This window comes from Zeugodacus cucurbitae, chromosome 6 (assembly GCF_028554725.1).
Source record: "Zeugodacus cucurbitae isolate PBARC_wt_2022May chromosome 6, idZeuCucr1.2, whole genome shotgun sequence".
In the NCBI taxonomy this organism is placed as follows: Eukaryota; Metazoa; Arthropoda; class Insecta; order Diptera; family Tephritidae; genus Zeugodacus; species Zeugodacus cucurbitae.
In genome coordinates, this window is record NC_071671.1 from 16592935 (window position 1) to 16614991 (window position 22057).

The 22057-nt window shown below is 34.5% G+C and overlaps 1 protein-coding gene across 39 annotated transcripts in view; it reads right to left on the bottom strand.

Moving 5' to 3' along the window:
* The window catches only part of LOC105213249 (protein muscleblind), a 285776-nt gene that overhangs the window by 255333 nt on the left and 8386 nt on the right, over window positions 1-22057 (bottom strand). For 14 of the 39 annotated variants that reach the window (XM_054234586.1, XM_054234585.1, XM_054234600.1 and 11 more), the window contains exons 1-2: window positions 3518-4489; window positions 997-1756 (exon numbers count right to left, since the gene is read on the bottom strand). The gene's annotated coding sequence lies outside the window, so the exon portion shown is untranslated. Of the gene's footprint in view, window positions 1-996; window positions 1757-3517; window positions 4494-22057 lie in introns of those variants that run through there. The other 25 variants (XM_029041004.2, XM_029041001.2, XM_054234601.1 and 22 more) reach the window with 10 other exon arrangements.

Genomic DNA, 22057 nt, shown 5'->3' on the forward strand with positions numbered 1-22057 from the left:
CTCGTTTCTCATTGGTCAGTTGCGTTGACTTAATGCTTAGCACTCATATTCTAACTTTAAGTGAGGAAAAAGAGAGTTTAAAATTGAGGAACAGTGGCAACTGACAAAGGCAGGAGAAGTTAATTAATTGAACCAAGATGTAAGTATGACGAGTAATTGAAAATTTGTACTTAATGATAATACAATAGAAGGTGCTAGGCGCAAGGACTTAATGACAAAATTAAAGTAAGATAATGAAGATGATGCGGTTGGTAAGTAGCTTAATGTTTTGCATAAGAAAGTACCGATTTATTTTAAGTTATAAAAATATATTAGAATATTAGCAACGATTTGAAGATTCTTTTAGCTATATTTTACATTGCTTAAACATTTTGATGAAGTCGAAAACATGTTATTATGAAATATAAGCATGTTTAAGAGCACTATAAATAATTTCAAGTTTCTTCTAGTATTTATAGAGATTAAAGATGTAAGAGATTAAAATTAGAGACTAAAGACCATTTGTGTATGAAATTTTAAGGCATCAAAAACCCTATCACTGACTTGTATGAAAGCTGAATAAGTTGAAGAACCTTATAGATCGTCTAGAGCTTCCTTTAGCCGCGAATTTAGAGAGACCTTACGTTTTGTGTTTTAAAGAGTGTACTGTGAATTTTCATTTTCTTCCCCATAAAAACCCATTAACTGACCCACACAACTATTGCCGTAACTGTATATAAATTACAACAACTATTTTGTTTAAATAAAATGTTTTTGCTTACAATATGACAAACACACCGCCGAGACATTCCACACGCTTGTAAAACACTCAAAACAAACAAGCAAATACTCACAAGCACACTCAACTCAGATAACGGGCTAAAACGCTGACACGCTCATGTCCCCTTATATTACAAATGTGAATGCGATCCATACTTTAGGCAACATAATGCACACTCTCATACATATTAAAAAAAATATATATTTTAATTACTAAATTCTAAAATTAATTTTTACCTTATTTTCAGTGAAAATGAAATGCGAAAATTTTCACTCAGTTCATTAGCAGCTGTTGTGTTGTTGCTGGGGCTGGTTGTTTCAATTTGTGAAAAATAGTATTTTTTTGCTATTTTTCTTGCTTGTTGCACGAGAAAAATGAGCTCGTCATATGCACAAGGCGAAATCTGTAGTTGTTGCTTTGTTGGTTTTGTTGCTGTTGTGGGATTTTTTGTTGTTTCCCTTTTATTATAGCTGCGGTTCTTATTTTTATTTCTGTAATATTTTGTTGTTGTTGTTTTTATTTTTATTTTATCGCGATGACGAACTTGTGCACTTTTCTTGCTTGTCAGCGCGTTGTAATTCACAGGAATAACAATAACAATAATTGCACTAGGCAGTTTGTATATTTATGCACTTGCCGCTTTTTTTTTGGTTTTTGTTTAAAAAATAGTAGTAATATTGTGGACTTTCTGCCTCTTATTACCGTTATTATTATGATTTTGTTTACTTTTCGCTTTGATTCACACTATTTGTTGTTGTTGCTGATTTTCTAGCTTTGATTTGTTTAATAAATCATAATTTATTATATACGCTGTTAAATATATATGCACTAACGGAATTTTATGTTTTTTCCACTTTTCTGCTTTGCACTTTTTCTTTTATTTGCCACTGTAATTAGTTAGTGTTGCTGGGTGAGTGTTAGTTATTATTTACACATAAAAACTGTATGCCGCAGGATATTCAAATTAATTTTTCACTGCTGTAATCAAAATCGTAGCTGTAATTGTAAAAAAAATTAATAATTAAATAATATTCTTTTTTCTTTAATATTTTAAATAGCATTTGGTTAAATTTTAGAAAAATGCTGAACTGCAAACATTTAATTTTGACGTAACATTTAAAAAATTTTGGCATTTTTCAAGTGCTTTTATTTTGAAAGTTGGTATTAGAAAACATTGTTTTTTTAATATAGCTCTTCTTTCCTTTATTTTGAAATCTTTTAAATTTTCTATTTTTTATTTATAATATATTTAAGTTATAAAGCTCTTTGTAATTTTATTCAATTTTAACTCACTTCTTTATTGAAAAATAATTTTCTTTAATAAAAAGTGATTATTCTATTGTTTTTTTTTTACAAAAATAACAAAACTAACTGAATAGAATTTTTAATTAATATTTTTTTCATTGTTTTCAAAATTTATGCACACTTAAAGGAATTATGAGCCATTCATTAAATCTTTTGATTTTATTATTTTATTTTATTTATTTTTATTTAATTAATATTCCTTTATATATTTATTCCTTTATATATTTCATTAAATTTTTAATAATAATATTATTATTTTAATTTTAAATTTAATTTATCAATGCAAATTTAAATTTTTTTACGATTTTTATATTTCATGTAATTATTTAAGTGATTTACGGTTATTTCTAATATAAATTCATTCATAATTTTATATTATTTTAATTAATATTTTTTTTTATTAATACAAAATAAATTGCATTTTGTAAAATTTTTTTTTATTCATTTTTTTAGTGGTGTTTAATTTCTTATTTTATTAAAATAAAAAAAATATTTTCGTTGAAATATTTTTGGTGTTTGATTTAAAATTGGCAATTAACATATATTTTAAGCAGTAGATTCAAAAAAAAAGTTAAATTTGTTATTAAGTAAATATTTACTTAAAAAATAATTTAATTTGAATATTCATGGAATTTAAAATATTTATTTTTCTTAAATATTCATATATTGTCCATAGGGAATATAATTTATTATTGCATTTATTTTAAATAATTTATTTATTTAGAATTTTTTTATTATAGGAATTTGAATTTATTGTATGTATTTTTATTATTTTATTTACTTTCTATTTTTTTACTTTAACAAAATTACATGCATTAGTTTTATAAATAGTTTTTCTTCGTTTATTATTCAATCATATATTTTATGTGAAGATATTACTTCCTTAAAATATTTTTTTTATCGAATATTTTAATAATTTTTAATTTTGTACATTTTTTCTCTTCATAAAATATATTTATATTTTATTGTTTTTATTAATATTATAATAATAAATTAATTTAATTGATTATTTTTTATTTTATTTTATTTTATTTTGAATTTTTATTATTAATTATACATTTTTTTTACATCTAATATTATTATTTTCAATTTAAAAAAATATTATACGTATTAAAAATTATTAAAAATGCCTTAAAATCCATTTATGTCAAAACTATGAAGTTCTTTATTATAGCTACGTATATTTGAAACATAAATTGCATTCGAATAGCATCATTTTATTTTTGAAAAAATAATTCCTAAATAAACCTTTCATTTATTTTACTTTTGAAATTTTATTTTTTCATTAGTCACAAGCATTAGGTGCATATCATATTTTTTCTTTGTAATATAATGAATAGTTCGTTTTCTGGAAAAAGAAATAAACACTTTAAGCACAAAAACGTGCCGAATTCTAACACATAAATCATAAAAAACTAACAAAACGAAAACTACTATTGTTAAATTTATTACCGTTATTTAGCAAATATCGTCACAATACAATTTTAGCTTAGCCGGTTTTTAGACTAACACATTTGTTGCTGGGAGAGCGCAATCAAATAAAAAACTAGAAGCGTTTGCTTGCTGTTATTATTGTTGTTGTTGTTAATTAATATTTGCACAGCACAAAACGTTAGAACACACTTTTAGCTGCCGTCTTTCACTTGGCAAGCAGATAACGATTTCAAGCGATTTTTTTAATTTTTTTTTTTTTAAAGAGTAGAACAAAATGTTTTTTTTCGAAACTTTTGCACAAATTCAGTGTAAATGACGTTGTTGGAAAATTTGGAAAACGCGCGCGCGAATTTCTCAACTTTAATTTCTGTTTATTTTACACATTTACTTTTATTTGTATATTAATCATACGCTTCCGATACACGGCGGTACGAAAATTTCTCGTCTTTATTTACGGATTGAATGCTTCGAGCGGCGATCGACTGGCGACGACGACGAGTTCACTTTGTGGAGCAGCAAAAAAAACTTTCAGAGAAAATTTCGTGCAACACCAGCTGGCGCGTTGTTGGAGCCACTCGCTTTTTTGTTTTTGTTGGTCGGTTCTTTAATATCACTTTCGTGTAGCCTAACTATGTTTACAACAACAACTGACTGCGTTGTGTTGTTTGATTTTTTTTAATATTTACTTGAAATTCTTTTTTTACCAATTTTCGAAATAAACAAACGCGGCGGGGGGTGGGGAGACACGTTTTACGCTGGCGCTTTGTTACTAGAAGCGTTAAAATAAAAGCGAATAATTTACTTGAATTTAATTAATTTTTTTTTTAAGCGGGGAATTTGGATTTGAAAATTTTTATTTTTAACTTTTATTGGTTTGGATACAATTTTATTCTTTTTTTCTTCACACAAAAATTTCACACGACGAGAACGCAACAAATACGCAAAAAGCTGTGCAGTGCTCGGCGCCTGTTCACAGACTGAATTCAAGTGCGGCAGCAGCGCGGCGGATTGGGCAGCAGCAGGCAAGGAAACACTCGAAGTAGCGAGCTCACATAGCAATTGGCGCTCATTCAGTGCGCTCTCTCGCGCAGAAGAGCGACAGCGGCAGCGACTGCAACGAATACGCAGCAAACGAAACGAGCAAGAAGCTAGCTGGAGGCACTGACAGCGACGCTGACGTCGCAACCGCGTTGCAAAGGAAATGCAGTCGGGGGCAAGTTGACGCGGCCGTTGGCAGCTAGCAAGGAGAGTTTGCGGACCAACTGGAAGAGACAGGCATGCAGACAGACAGCTACGAGGTAGGCAGTGAGTGGGCAAGCGGGCCAAGTCAACCACTGTGTGTAGCGCCCAAAAAGCGCTGCAAAGCAGAGCAGACGAACAACACACACGTGCATTTAGGTATGGGTGTATGCGCGCTCGCATTCTTTAAGGCTCGCATTTGACCAACTAGTGCTCCGCCACGAAGCGAAAGACCGCACTGACAAGCAGCGAGGTAAGCAAGTTGTCCAACGAAACTTGTGGAGAAGAGCAGCACACACACACACACACACATAACCAAGACGCTGCCGACGTCTACGACTTGTGTTTTGACTTCGTATGCAATAGCTTCGCTAAAGCGTCACGAAATACAGCCAAGTCAAGCAAGCGAATATCTACAAGATACGCGCCGTATATGGCATATAGCTGGTTATTTGGTACGTTTGTAGGGCTAAACACGAGTGCTGACAGAGCGCGTGAATTGGTGAGAGCACGTGAAAGAGCGACGTCATGGGAGCGCATATGTTTGTTGTTGCTTGCAAAAGTTGGAGCAAAAATTGGATGGAGTATGCTCGTTCGTTTGTGGTGCTCAGCGAGCACTTCGGCCACGAGGAAGCTGACTTCACTTTGCAATAACAACGATATGGAATCAGCTGTGCGACGGTGTGGGTTTGTGAACGTACGAGTGGCATCAGAAGGGGGTTGGTAGGCTAAGATATCACTTTATAAGTATGTATGTAAGTGTGTTTGTATATGGAGTCTCGCAAAACAGTTAAAGAACGCGTAGAGAACCAGAGTCGGTGGCCTTTTTTATGGTGCGCTTACAAGTGAGTCACTGTTTCTTCCATTTCAAGTAAATTCTTGCGGCGTAACTTTTATTGTGCTCTTCTCAAGAGCGCGATATAAGCAACGTTTGGTAATGCGGCAACGGTAGTGTAATGCGATGAGGTAAGAAATAGTAAATTTCTAACTGTAATCTAATTAGATTTGTAATTGTGAAGAGAGCAAGCGCGTGAGCGTAAGCGAACTAAAAGAATTCAATAACAAGTAAACTATTTTCTACTTGCATTGCTAATATTTTGATAAAATAGCGCGATGATACTTATGTATGTATCTCCAGCAGAAACATATGTTTCAAGGGAACCCCACAAGGCCACACATATTACCGCACGCTGATTTCGTATAACAAAATAGATTATTTGAATTTAAGATTTTCGCGTACTAATTTAAGAGTACCCACGTGTAAATAATACAAAAGATCCAATAATTGTGTGAGTCAGTACAAATTTAAGAAGCAAATCTTCTTTCGGTTATTACTAAATTTGTTTACTAAAACATCCATTGTTTTTTCTTTATAATAAATTTACTATATACAACACTCTTTATCTAGTTTTTTCTCTAGTTCCCAGTTTATTTAACGCGAAGAAAGCACCGTCGAATTCTATGTAAACATATGCTTTCCTCAATAAAATTTATTGTATCAGAAAGTAACTAGTAGGAACAGCAAAACTAGCGAGTAGCCGGAACATACGTCCTGAATTTAATACTGTTAAGGAGTAAATATATGCTCTTTGATTTCGTCTAAGAGAGAGTTAATGTTTACGGCAATTCACTTAGAGTTTAAATGTGACAATGTTGGGTGCCAGTCAACTTGGAAAACTGACCTCGACTTTCAAAGATTTCTGGAATTAAAAAAAAAAAATTATGACGAAAGTGCTCTGACTTGGGCTATATCAAGATCTTGGTATTTATAGAAGACACTTCTAAGACGAAGTGAAATACCGAACATAAAATGACTGCGTTCTAATCAAGGCTCGATTTATTTAGACCGTTAGTTCAATGATATCGGCATATATCAGTTCAAAACTCTTATAGGATTGTAGTTCAGAGCTAACGGTGGGTGTCATATCTTCAACATATTATGCATTCCCACTACTGACTCTAATAAGCAGACTGGAAATATGTTACCTACAAAATCTACGTATGGCCCCACCTATTTTTCCTTACTTTTTTGTATCATCTCTAAGCTCTCTACTCATTTCCCAGTTTCTAAAGTCTTCCGAGATAATGAACTCTAGTCTTTTTGTGTCATCCGACAATTCAGTCTATATAAGCTTAGCGTAAGTACATGTAGTCTCAGTAGGTTTTATCTACATATGTACCCTATTTTGGCAGTCATTAAGGCAGTTCTAGCCGAGATTCTGGATTTTGATAGAATTGGTCAGGAAATATAAATATATTTATACCCCATAAAACTGAAAGAATAATCATCGCTATGGAAGCAAACGAGCCAGGCGATGGTTATGTTTGTTCAGAGATAACGAATTCTTGTCAGAAGGTCGTTCACTCAGTAAATAATATTTTGGGCCACTATTTATATGGATTAAGAAAGAAACTAAAGATATTTCTCTTCGGAACATCACTTCCACTACTATTTAACTTTTACCAAAATCAACAAGAAATGGATTAAGAAACTACAGGTAAGTAGCATAAGGCAGACTTAGAACTATCCATTGAGGCTGTTGTACAATGGAACATAGATCAACTGATGAGAAAGGAAGCTCAGAATTCAAATAGGCTTTAAAGTCTTTTGGTTAATCCACAAAAAACTTCGAGGTATGGAAGGTAATTGAAATTTGACTTTTATTGCCAATTCAAGAGTTCGAGTTATAGAAGTTTGGGTTATGGAAGTTACAGTTGAACTTCTTAATACTCTAAAATATACGTTCTTAATTCCTTTTTTGAGATGTGGTAGCCACTTCGGACATGATGAGCATGGTGAGCATCACTTTTAAAGACTACAAGGTAGGGTCAACAAAATACTAATAATATAGAGGCGGGCGGTGCTGAAAGAGATTTCTAGTCCGATGTCTCTTTGTTGAGTGATTTCTTTGAACTGATGTAAAAGTTTATGAATACAGTTTTTGTATATTTCTCTGGTAAATAGTTGTTCAATCTCATATATATGGGAAACAAGTTAATGGGACCTGCTAAAGAACAACGATAATTTTAAGTTTCGTTAAACGAGCGGATATGAAGGCCACTGTTGTTTACAGTTTTAATTATAAAAATAGTAAAAAAAATTATTTAACAACAACAATTTCTTCTTGAAAATCCAATAAAGGATAATTACGTTCATAAACACCAAGTATACTGAAAGATTTAAAAAATACAGATCTATATTTTATGGAAGAAAAATGTATGAAGTATTTCTAACCTATAGACGGCGAGACGATTAAAGCCAATTAGAATTGGCTTGTCTGCGAAAGGGATTCTCTCAAAACCTTGGAGACTTTTCTTTCTTAGATTTTGGATAGCAACAACAATGGGACATACCGTAGTGCTAGGGGCAGATCTGATTTTCAAGTATAAAGAAAAAGCAGTTCTCAACAATGAAAAAATTGACTTGCAAAGTGAAGGTTGGCTACTGGAGCGCCATTAACTATGGAAACTTTGAGTGCCAATCAAGAAGACAAATGGCTAAGCGGTCTAATCTGATTGTAGATATATTTTTTTTCTAGCAATTGAATCATCCATTGACAAAGTAGAGCACAAGCGGGAGATTTCTACTTAACTGGTTATTGAAAAAGTGAATGTCGCTTGCAACAGCTTAGCGAGGAAAAAAATGATAAACAAAAGGTAAGACACGAAAATTAATATTAAATAGAAATATTGGCAAAAGAATTGGAGCAATCAAAGCACCGCGAAAAAGACAAAAAAAAAAATAAAACAACAACAGCTGAAGTGCTGTGTCCACAAAGCGATTTCGCGAAAATTTCGTAAACGTGAAACTTCGCCGAAATCGGGGGGTCAGCTTAAGTGCTTGAGCGCGCCAAGTGAGCTGAGTGATTTTCGTGCCAAATGCTGAGTCATAGGCGGCAAGCGGCGGCGCGCTGTGCGTCTATGTGTGTTTTTTGTGTTGTTCTGTAAATGTGTGGCAAATAAAGCGGTAATAAATAAATTGATATTTGCCAAGTGATATGCAGAAATGCAGTCCATACTTGAAATATAATAATAATAGTATATGTTGCTGTGTTTGTCTGCGTGCGCTGTCTAAATATACAACGAACTTTATTTTCTTGCTTTGCCACCGATTTTATTCCAATTTTTTTTGCTGCTGTTGTTCTAATCTAAGTCGAAAAATCTATATATTGCAGCGCCATAAATTCGTTTACACATAGAACTGGCTAAATATAGCGCAGCAAGTACAGTACCTACACACATACACTTGTGCTGGCATATGTAATGCCTTTGAATATGAAAGTGGCAAGCAGACCGCCAGTTCGACCCACCCAAACAACCCAAAGCAACTAATTGCCGCGGCAACAGCAAAAAAAAAAACAACACAACAAAAACTAAAATAAAACAACAAAAATTAATGCGCGGAGAAAAAAACGGCCATTTATAGCGGGCGAAATACTATATACTCGCCTGCTCGCTCGAAGAGTTGAAGGAACGAGTAATGTAATGAAAAACGGAAAACCGCCCCCGCAATGCCACATTTTTTGCTTGCTGTGCAGCGACGCTGAGTGTAGGTGTGTGTTTATTTCAATATTTTTTCCCGTTGCTACATTTTCCTATTCGCCTTTTTATTCTGACTTTCACTGCGGACGGTGTGGCTCACTTGCTGGTTCGCCTTGGTGTGGCTTTAACCGCACACATATTAGCATTGTTGTTGTTGCTGCTGTTGTTGTTATATCTAATTGTGGATAGTTTTATTTTTAAACCAAAAAAAAACTGTTGTGAAATGAAATGAAACGAAATCAACGTTGAACAACAGGAAGAAAATTAATGCAATCAGAAATAAAACATCAAAAGAAATATGGCAAGAAAGCGTGTTGGAGCAGAAGTGGCAGCAGTAGCCGAAACAGGAGAGTGTATAGAATCGACTTTTGTGGATTATATGCTCAAATAAATATGCTTGCTTTCGGACGTGAGCACTTTGCGCTAATGTATTAACACACAGCAACAAATATATGATTAATTGAATTTGAGTATAACGCTAATTTATAGAAGCTGCAAGTGTTTTATAGTTGTTGTAAGCATATTAAAAACCTTAAATGCATAAAGTCTAAGAGTTTGAAGAAATTAAGCACTGAAGGCGCATCTACGAAGAGCGTTTGAATCGCAACCGAATGATCAAGTTAACTTTACCGATAACTTACCAAAAGTACTCCACACTATTTACAGTTTTGAAGAGATTTGAAAATTAGATTTTTTTACAGAAAATATTTACTCTTTAATCCTTGAGCTTTAGCACATCGTTACCGCCAGCGCTTGAGCAATTTGTACGAATATATGTCTCTAGCTTATCATATTTCAGATCTTACTGAATTTTACCTTGGTTTCGTCGAAAAAATACAACGTTACACCGTGAGTAACTTGACCGCATATTCAATAGGGTTCCAAGAGGTATATAAATCATTTGATTCCATAGAGGCAATATCTATGAGTTCTATGAGAATCTTAATCGCATACCATACTTCATATATGTATCCATATCTCCATTTCATTCTCAAATCCACTCAAAAGGACAATAACGGGGTTTCAATTGGGTGCTTGTCGGAACGAGGGGTCCTTAATTTTACACGAGAGGAGTTGATTCTGTGAAAACATTGAGGTTAGTTTGAAAATAAAGAAATATTCGATGAGGGACCGTTCAGGCAAGCAAATTATTACTTTCAGGGATCTAAACGCCAATACAGATTTAATGGTGAAATCCTGTTAACTAAACTCTCATAGCTCACTTTTACCATAAATTTATCTTCAGCGATGAGGCACATTTCTGATTTACGGTCCCTAATATATTTAATAATCTATATTAAATAATATTGGAAGATACATATTGACCGAAAAGGCATTTTAAGGAATACTGTCAAGCTGACAGTCTAGTTGGGTTCTTTTCGGTTATATAGACCCGACTATCATGGTGAAAAACTAACTAGTTGCTTATTCTAAAATATTAAGGCTTAATTCTTTATATATAGGATCATCTAAAAGATTACTCACAGCAGGAATATTAAGGCGATTATTTTTTTAATTATTTTATCGATAAATATATGATACATATACATATGTATATGCCACATCATATTAGAAGTCAATTCCAATTGGAAATAGGCGTAGACTATTCTAGTCAACACCCATGTAGTAACGATCCGTTGCCTAGCCTATTGTATAGCTATCCTATAAGTGTACGTGCCTTATGGTTTCTACCTGTGCTCACAACGGGTCATACCGTTAACATTTTGCACATGACCTATGCTCGCGCGGTACAACAACCCCCGTTTTGCGCAGCCAATACCGGCGATATTTTGGTTTCTTTTTCCAACAGCATATTTATAAATCTTTTGCCTACCTACTTGTGTGCCTTTGTCTTTAAGATGCCTTCATTTGATTTTTTTACTCCGCTTCTTGCTTTGCTTGCGTCTGTCAAGCCTGTTTAACCCTTTAAATTTCTTCCAGTTGCGCGCTAGCAAATCATTTGCGACGATCATTTCATGCATATTCTCCCAGCCGAGCCTTACTTACGAGTACGAGTACGAGCGTGCACAATAAAGAGGAACGGCTGTAGCCTGAGCACTTTGACTTGGCCTGACTTGACTGGCCCCGGACACAAGCACCGGGCACATGGAATTGTCTTCACCACCCTGCGGCCGCTCCTATGAGTTGTTCTCCGCTGTCGTGTTGCTGTCTTGTCGGATTTGGGTTTGCGCATGCGCGCATGTACACACCTTAAAGCCTTGAAGTTGTCAGTTCCATTTGTGATTGTTTTCACATTTTTTTCTTTCTCTCCTTTGCGCTACAAAGTGCTTTTGAGGTGAGTAAATGTTGTATTTGTATGCTCCTTCACTTTACCTGGTTCCATATTTCATTTTTGATCTCTACAAATGGTTATATATACATATACCAAGTCATACGAAAAGGAAGCATTAAGCGTAACCGTAAGACAACAACAACAACAACAACAGTAAAAAAGATAAGGCAACAAATCCAGTTCGTGACTGATCACAGTTTTAAAGGCGAAATTCAAAGTCGAACTCTGACTTGGTCTATGACTGTGGCGAATGAGCTTACATGGTACATACCTATATTTGTATGTATCTATGTTAGATTATAAAGTTTCAAGTCTTTAGAAATGTATGTTATTTAATTTTTAATCGTTTTTCCATGTCAAAAATACTCAAAACTCATTTAATGTTGGTTATGGCTCAATGGTTTTGCTTGAAAACTTGAAATTGTTCATTTAAATATACATATATTTGTGGTCATAATTGTAAATAAGTGATTCTTCTAGGAACAATACTGAAACTGAACACCTTGAATTAATTGCTTTTTTTGCAGTAAGTTGACTCAAAAAGGCTCAAAGACTAATTTATCTCATTAGACGTCTTCGAATCGTCCATGCTCTGCTCGCTAACCGTATATCTTGTATCAAAAATATTTTAATACAGAAAAAAATTGGTGCCAGGGTCTCTATATTGCAAATCTTTATTGAAAATTTATTATACCAGTTAACTCCATTTATACCAGTTTGTTGTGCGTTTAGCTAAGATTCATCAAATATAATACACACTTCATTTAATTATGACAGTGATTGAAATTTATACCAGTTTTTATTAAATTGAAGTTATTTATACCATTTGATTGTTCCATTCGCCATACTCAAAGGCTTTTGGAATCAATTACAGTTATTATGTAGTTCAAATATGAACCTAGGTATGTATATCGTAATTTGTGTTTGAGTATTTTCGGACAGTCGTCTAGCCGGACAGAGTTTCATTCCAGCGACGGTATCCAAAGAGCGCAAAATATCGATATGGTTTCCTGACTCAGTTTATGGTCATCTAATACTCATTAAATTGATGGAATCAAAATTGACTGAAATCAAAGTGAGTCCAAAAGACACAACTTGAGTCTTAAACAGCATGATCTTTGAATTAATCAAGCGAAAATGTTAAAGAAGTGGTGAGTTCCTTTCAATGGCGCCTCCAATGCAATTTTTTTCCCAGTGAACGTCAAACGGCATAAAGAAGTTTAACCTTCGATTCGGCAAATCAAATAGTTAGGACAGCTTCGATCCGTCGTTTTAGTTACTGAAAACGAGTGATCTAAATAGCCTCAATTGAAATCCAAAACTCATCTCCCGTTGTATCTTCCTCACAGGGACGTAAACGAGTATATATACTACCTTCCATTAATTGCTGCTAACCTGCACTTCACGCCAACTCGTTTACCGTCGCCTTCAGGTGATTTATCTGCCGAACTTCTGGTCTTCAGGCTGCCCAATCTTGCACTATCAACTCTTTCCATACACGCCGTACTCTGACTAACCGCCATGCTGCGCATACATTGTTGCTTGACAACACAAAGAGTGCACAGCATCAGAAGACAACTTTTGGTTTTGTTGAGAACCGGTTTTAGACGGTCACCAGACGATCGCAACGCAATTGCATGCAGTTCTAAATATTAGACTATAAATGTGGCTGTCTTATGTGCTCTTCTGTGTCAGCGCTAGCCGCAAGTCAACCAACGCAATCGTGTTACCGACGTCGCGTATGTGACTGCATTACGTTTCAGCATGCAACTGCCCCTGCTCCACTTCTTCGCACCGCGGTTTGCGCTTGGTCCGTTACCCGTTTGAGCCGGCATGTTGTTCGTTAAGAATACATGTTAAGTTTTTTATTGCTCATTTATCTATACAAGAGTGTGTTTACTGGTACATTTAGGTGATTGTTATTGTTGCTTGGATTTTATCTTTTTTATAGTCAATTCTTTGCTTTTATTATTTCTTGTTTGTTGTTCTTTTTTCTTCTAACCTTTCTGCAACTTTTTTGCATAAACTTAACATATGACTGTTCTGCTTTTGGTGTTGTTGTTTTTGTTTGGCGACGATTTTGTTGCCGCTGCGGTTTGTACGCGGCGTAAGCGTCGCGGTTGGCAGTTTCTTATTAGAGTCAGTTATAGCGTGTCACCAGAGAATTGTATATTTGCAAGTCTGTATTGGACGTGTGTGTGTGTGTGTGTTTCCTTTGTATTTTGCATATGTGAAGTAGGTTTTTTGTGAAAGTGATCAGCGGTCTATGCTAATCTCCGCAGCGAGCTGGTTTATATCATACTATATGTATTACAGTTGTTTGAGGCGTGTGGACTGGGATAATAAATATTTAGTTATGGTTGACTGATTCAAAATATTGAGTAAAATAATAAAGAACTAATCTTTTTCTTTATGAAATATCCAAAGTTTTATTTTGTTTTATTTTCGAATCTGCTAGATTAACTTTTTCGATAGATGACAGCTCGGTTCCAAAACATTATAATATTTACTTTTCCGTCAATTTCCATAAATGCTTAGCTTAGCTTTGGTAGTTTTCATATTTTTCACAGTTTTATGATTTCAACTAGATGGCAACTCCATTAAAAACATGTGTAATTTACAGATTTTCTGTACAGTTTAAAAATATTTTTATACACACACATTAGCACACTTATTACAATATTTTAATTTTTTTTTTCGATATGTGGCAATTCTATTACAAAATCTTTTTAATTATTTTTATGTGTTATCTTATAAACCATTTATATTTTTAACAAATTTTAAAATTTTTGTAATATTTTAAAATAATTTTTAAATAACGCTAGGTGGCAACTCTTTGAAAAAGTATTTTTGTACTTTTTGTTTTTTAAAATACCATTCGAATGGCGTCCAAAAATGCATTGATTTTAGTAAACATTTTATAATATTTAAAAATATTTTTTCATGGCTGGCAACACTATTTTCGAATATGTTAAATTTATTGTATCTCAAAATCTTGTATACACTTTTTGCTGTATTTATTTATTTTCTTCGCTTGACCAATGAGTTAAATTTGGCTAAATTAAATTTTTTTATTAAAGAACATGTGGCAACCTTTTCACCTCATTTTTATAACGAATCATTTTCTTAATTTCTGATGAAAATCCGTAAATGTGTGCTTAATATTAACAATTATTTAATATTTTTATTTTCAGTTGGCAACTCTATAAACATATCTATGCAATATAACAAAAGAATGGCAACCCTGTCGTAAAAATTTGTTTTTTTCCAAAGCGTTAGTTTAAATGTTTGCTTTTCAAACGTCTTAAAATAGTAGACTAAATCTCAAGCAAACAACATACCGTTATTTTTTTCGCTTTGCTGCTTGCCAAATTCGACAGATATGCTTATTACTTTCAGTTAATTGTTTTAAAAATCTAATTAGTTTATTTAAGTTAATTTACTTTGTATCTTTGCTTTCGGTGTCATTCATTAGTTTAGTTTGGTTTATTTTTGCTGGCAATCCACTTTTTTGTTGTGTTTTAACTAAAATGGCCTTCGACAAGTCAACTCTACTTGCGGTTCGTACAATTGAATTTAACCTGTTTTCCACTTCCTTTGTTGCTGTGCGCTTAAACTGTGTTCATAATATACATAACTATAATATATATATTTCGCGAAATTTAAATATCACTTTACTGCTCGATTTATTACTGTTAGGCAACTACTAATGCAGTGAATGCAGAATTAGCGTCAATAAATTAGAGATCTTAGTATATTTGCTTTTTTTGTTTTTGCTTAGTAGTAGTTAGTAGTTGAAGAGAAAGGAAAATTAGTCTCTAATATTGATTGCAGTTTTTGTTTTAAGTCAAAGTTGTTATACAAGTACTTAAATACACATACCTTATATACACAATAGCGCCATCTATGTGCTCACACTTGTATTTCGAAGACTTTTCCGCTCTTTATTAAACAGTTGATTCTTATGAGGTACGGAATAAGTGCCGCCCAGCTGGACCATACGAAGTTCCAACACTTTAAAGTTTTCACGGACGCAATTAGTGGCAACATATAACTTTGTACAGCTGCTGACGTACCCCGATGATATTGATATCATTGGAAGTAACAACCGCGCCAATAGTTCTGCTTTTTCCAGACTGGATAAGGAAGCGAAGAGTATGGATCTGGTGTTGAATGAGGACAAGACGAAATATCTCTCGCGTCTTGGCTCCCACGTCACTGTTGACAGTCATAACTTTGAAGTTGTAGATAATTTCGTCTACCAGGGGATCAGCATCAACAACATCAACTATGTCAGCCTCGAAATCCAGCGCATAATCACTCTTGCCAACAGGTGCTACTTTGGACTGAGTAGGCAATTGAAAAGTAAAGTCTTCTCTCGACGAACCAAAATCAAACTCTACAATTCGCTTATTATTCTCGTTCTGCTTAATAGTGCCGAAGAGTGGACGATGTCAACATCCGATGAGAGGACTATAGGAGTATTCGAGAGAAAAGTTTTCTGCAAGATTTATGATCTTTGAATTGATAACGATGAATATCGCAGACGATGGAAGCTGGGGCTGTACGAGTTAAACGACGATATTGACTTACATAGTTTGGCAAATAAAAAGACAGCGGCTATGCTGGCTAATTCATGTTGTCCTAATGGACGAAAACACTCCAGCTTTGAGGAAGACCTCCTCTCCGTTGGAAAGACAAGGCGGAGAGCGACCTGTTTAAACTTGGAATTTCCAACTGACGCCGAATCGCAGGTCTATAATCGGATAAACGGTTCCTACGACAACTACACTGACTGATACGAAACTACTTAGGAACCAAAAAGTTAAGACTCTGATTATTTCTTGAATGGTTAAGAAATATCATCAACTATGGTTCGTCTTTTGTGAAATAATACTTAGATAATATATCACTTGCAGATCTGTTTAGAGATTTATTTCAACAAACGTCAGGTTTTTTCTTTTGATTTGTAAATATTTGTTCTAGAGTCCAGGGCAAGTCGAAAGTTTCAACGTTTTTGTGGTGGGTAACGGAAACTGAGGATTGCCAACAGGTACTACTTTTGACTGAGTAGGCAATTGAAAAGTAAAGTCCTCCCTTGACGAAGCAAAATCAAACTCTACATGTCGCTTTCATTCCCGTCCTGCTTTATGGAGCAGAAGCTTGGACGATGTCAACATCAGATGAGACTACACTTGGAGTTTTCGAGAAGAAAATTTTGCGCAAGATTTATGGTTCTCAGAACATTGGCAACGGCGAATACCTCAGACGATGGAACGAAGAGTTGTACGAGTTATACGACGACATTGACATAGTTCAACGAATAACGAGCAGCTACGCTGGCTAGATCATGTTGTCCGAATGGACGAAAACACTCCAGCTCTGAAAGTGGTCGATGCAGTAGCTACCGGAGGAAGCCGAGGAAGGGGAAGGCCTCCACTCAGGTGGAGAGCGACCTGGTTACACTTGGGATCTCCAACTGGCGCCGAACTGCGAATGAAAGAAAGTAGTGGTGCGCTATCATCGATTCGGCTATAACCGGTTAAACGGTTTCAACGTGAATCACATAAATACAACGGAAAATACTGATACTAATCATGAGACTTTAGCCTAGAAAACTTGATCTTCTGTAAGTAGTGTAATCTATATTTAAATGGTATATATGGATCTCGAAACCTAGGAATTGATTATTGGGCTCAAGATTAGTTTGGTCTTACTCACTACTTTCACCAACTAACTCATTGAAGAACTGTTTTTTCTAAACACAAAATATGATTTAACTAATCTAATCAGTAATAAAGATTTTTTCCAGCTGTTTTTGTACTGATTTTTGTCAGTCTCAGAAATATTGATTAAACCTCCAAATCTCGACCAAGTCCTAACTTTTTGCAACAGTTATTTTTAATCATTTTCTCATTTACCACATCTGCTTAATCAACTTGTTGTATTATCATATGCTATTCTAACTACAACTAAACGGTAAATTTTCATATTTGCATATTTTCATCGAATTTTTATTGATTTGCCACAGTATTTAATGGACACCTTTCAACAAAGCTAACGAGTCTTTATTGTCTCTGCATGAGATTTATTGCATTTACTCAATAATCATATAACTGTAGTTGTACAACAACCAACATACAAATATTAGAAATAAACACAAGAACACAGAGCATATACATTTATGGTGTGGTAAAATATAAATTTATTTCGTTGGTATAATGATTGCCACATCACGAGTTTGGCTTCATTGAGTTTGAAATGGGCACATTAACAGTTTTTAATTACCATAAAATTAATATCAAACATACAAGTTTCGAAATATTTAAGTATGTTAATTGGTACACAGTTTTGCTGGCAATAAATTTGCGAATATCAGTTCAATATTATTGTGCAAAATAATAATCACTTGTAGCGCAATTAGCACGATTATTTGGAATATTTAATATCTATTTAATTTAAACTGGGGCTTTAAGTTGGTTATATTTGTTAAAAGTGAATTCAAAGGATGGATCTAAAAGTGTATTCTAAGGTTTAGTACATGCCATGTAAGCCATTACTAAAGTTTATTATTTGGGATATACTGAAGACTAACATATTTTAGTTATTGTTATTGTTCATGTTTGAGTTCGACCTAGAGGCCGAAGGGACTTATTTTTGCTAAAGGGAAAAATTTTGACTTGATCAAGGGCATTTCTCGTTTTCACTGATGTTTGAGTTATCTACTAATTAGAAAATATTTATCTAACTATCTTAAGAATCGCAAGTTCAATATTTAATTATATTAGTACAACTTCAGTACATTGTATTAATTCCAATTGAGTGCGATTGAATTATATTATCAATAAAGAAGAAAATAATCTCGAGAGAGTAAATTTTGCAAAGAAAGACCTAAGTACAAATGTGTGAATTTAGACCTGGAAAAACTACAATTCACTAAATTTGCACTATGCGACAAATCGGAAAAGACATGTAAAAAGAGGATAGACACATAACTTCCCTTTGTCGATTTTAAAGCTGCTTTCGACAGGACGAAAAGAAGCTGCCTATATGCCGCTATGTGTGAATTTGGTATCCATGCAAAACTAATACGGCTATGTAAGCTGACGTTGAGCAACACCAAAATCTACTTCAGGATCGGGAAGGACCTCTCCGAGCCGTTCGATACCAAACGAGGTTTCAGACAGGGTAACTCACTATTGTGCGACATCTTTAACCTGATGCTGAAAAAAATAATACGTGCTGCAGAAATAAACAGAGAAGGTATAATCTTCGATAACAGTGTACCGCCGATGACCTAGATAACCAACACCAATAATAATGTCAGCCCTGAAATCCAATGCAGACAGGTGCTACTATGGACTGAGTGGGCAATTGAAAAGTAAAGTCCTCTCTCGACGAATAAAAACTAAACTTTAGAAGTCCCTCATCATTCCCGTCCTACTTTATGGTGCAGAAGCGTGGACGATGTCAACATCCGATGAGACGGCACTAGCAATTTTCGAGAGAACAGTTTTACGGAAGATTTACGGTCCCTTAAAGAAGAGGGAGGCCTCCACTACGATGGAAGGACCAGGTGGAGAACGACCTGGCATCACTTGGAAATTACCAATTGGCGCCAAACTGCCAAAAGGAGGAATGAATGGCGCGCTGTTGGGGACTCCGCATTCTGATTCTCTCCATACTAAGAAGTGTATAAACTTTTAGAAGCTAACTAATATCTTCACTAATCTGAACTGTTCTACGACCAAGTTAATATCCATAATATACGTTATGCTCTATTCAAAAATACTTTTTATTGTAATCATTGTCTTCATATAGTTTAAGTTTCATAAAAAAGTGTAGTTGAAATAAAAACGTGCAATTAAAACTATTGATATCGATAAAAAATTAATGTGGGTTTGTATGTTCTTGTATGCCTGTTCCATACTGGTAAACGCCGACCCACACGAAAAAATTCACTATCAAACCTAACCCATCGCCCAACAGCAAATTAAGCCTGTCAAACTGGTACGAAAGAATCAGAAAAAAGAAAGAATAATAAAAACAAAACTGGCAGCAAAGCAAACATTAAAAAATATTTCGCAAAACTTAAGCGCGTTAAGTCGCAGCAGCAGCAGGCAGACGTAACCACTTATCACATGTCGAGCCGCTAACCGGCTTTTAGCAAAGCTTCGCCATCAGCCGTGATGCCAATAATTATCGCATGAGCGCGCGCTAGAACTCTTAGCGCAATCCCACTAAGAGAACCTGTGGTCGCATTAACTCTCTGAGTTGGTCTAGGTCGGACTTTTAACGTGCTGTCGTGCATCTGTCAACTTTTGAAGATTTATAGTGTCTTTTTTAATTTTTTTTTTTTTGTTTCAGCTGAATATTTCTCAGTGCTAGATTCTTCTGCATTATTATTTTTTTCATTTCAAAAGTGTGCGCTGCAATTGTAATTTTGAGTCTTCAACTTCTGATGGCACTTCTTTCCGAGCATGCAATCTTTAACAACTTAAGTTATGCTCTAGCTACTTGCCGCTTTATCGCACTTTATAGGCTTGTCTTCTCCGTCTGCCTGCCGTTGGGAGCCCAACTTGTTTCTAAAAGAGCATTCTTCACATGCTGCAGACTCCGATCAAAGATCAGCACGCGGCTGTCGATCTGTCATTTACATACCTATAATATGTATCTTCAGCGTGTGTAGTTGAAATGCTGGTGAACCAGTTTTCCGCGCAGCCCTCAGCTTCGTTTTGAACGTAGGCAGCATTCTTTACCTTCAGCGCACAGCCGCTGTCGCCATGAGCCACGTTTAGGTGAGCACTTCGTTGTATCTGTTTTCTTCATTCTTGCCGGTCTTAGGCTGGTTATTCCAGTTGGATGCTTTGTTATTCTTTTGCAGACTGTCTACTCATTTTGTTTTTGTTATTAATTTGCTTTACACGATGATTCTTGTTTTTTTTTTTTAGTTATGCTTTTGTGGGCATTCTTGCTTTTGACTTTAAGAGAGACACAAATATACATACTTATATAGAAATCTCGTGTCCAACTGCTTCTGGTTTATTTTCTTATAAGCCACTCTTCAACCAACCTAAGCGCCGTCGGTGGATTAACACACCGGGTTGAGTGAGTCTCATTAATCTTATTGGCAGCAGTGTGAGCAGCAAGCACTCAGCTCTCACAATATCCAAAAAGAGTGTGCATACATTAGGTGGTATAAATATTTCCCAAAATTTGCTCTCAATCGGTAAACTGTTCCCACTTTATAGACAATACTAAAACCTTATGCACAAAGCGCTCGATTTGAGTGAGTTATTTTAATGCGATTCATGGTATATTGGACAAGGGTGAGTGAGAGAGTATAAACGCTTCTGATACTGCTAACATGCTTTGGTAAATAATTGACAGTGATGTGTACTAGAGTTTCATTGCGCTTAGAGTGGAGTGTAATAAGGTGGTGAGTATTTCATCTCAGATAGTGCATTATCTACCATGGATCCGACTACCTTTATTATCAGAGCTAATTGTCGTAAATAAAAATAAAATTAAAAACCAGTAATAGTTCAGAAATTGTGTAATACGCTGAAGTCATCAACCTATATCATTTAACACCAGTACAATTTTTGGTGAGGAAACCTTTGATTTTTTCATGATTTTATCTGATTATCTTAACGTATCGATGGGAATTAAGGAATAATTAGAGACGGCAATCCAACTTAGGTTCTGCGAAGTATCACATGGAGTCAAAGTTGAATGTATTTTCATACTTCTGGTCTCACCGTCTAACACATTTTATAACCATCTTCATGCCTTAATCATTATTATCTTATATACGAAACCGCAAAAAAGTCAATAATCCAGTCAAAATTCGAAGTTTGGAACACATTAGATTTCATTCCAGGTAGCCAAAACGATCAGAAAGTCTTAAATTATGTGTGCAACTTTAATAATATTCACTAGGAAACTAAAACTTATCCGCCCATGATCTTGAGTTGAGTAAAAATACGATTGGTAGATACCTATGAACAAAGTTTACCTCAAATCTAGAAAGAAGAATTAAGTTTGAGTTCGCTTGAATCAATTGGGTGTATGGTTAATAAATATATGGTTTCCTCTGATCTAAATGAGTTGATATCTCCTGGTATTTTTCTACTAGCTGAAGTCCAGTTGAAGTAAGTAACTCAGAAAAATAATGGCAATTGGGTTTTTTTAAGAATAAAGAAGAGCTTCTACTTTTATATTAAGACGGAATATTCGAATAATCGGACGTTGGTATGGAATTTGGAATATCAATGATCTTTAAGTTGCAAATAAGATAATCCAACATAAATGCTTGAAAGATCTTCCAATGGTTTCATATATATGTACTAGAGAGGGGTCAATTATAATTATGTTTGAGTTAGTATTAGATTAGTAGGGGGAGTAAGTATTGATTAGATTAGTATGTTTACGTCAAACTGAATATACTTTAAAAATAAGATGCTGATAATAGATTTTGAATG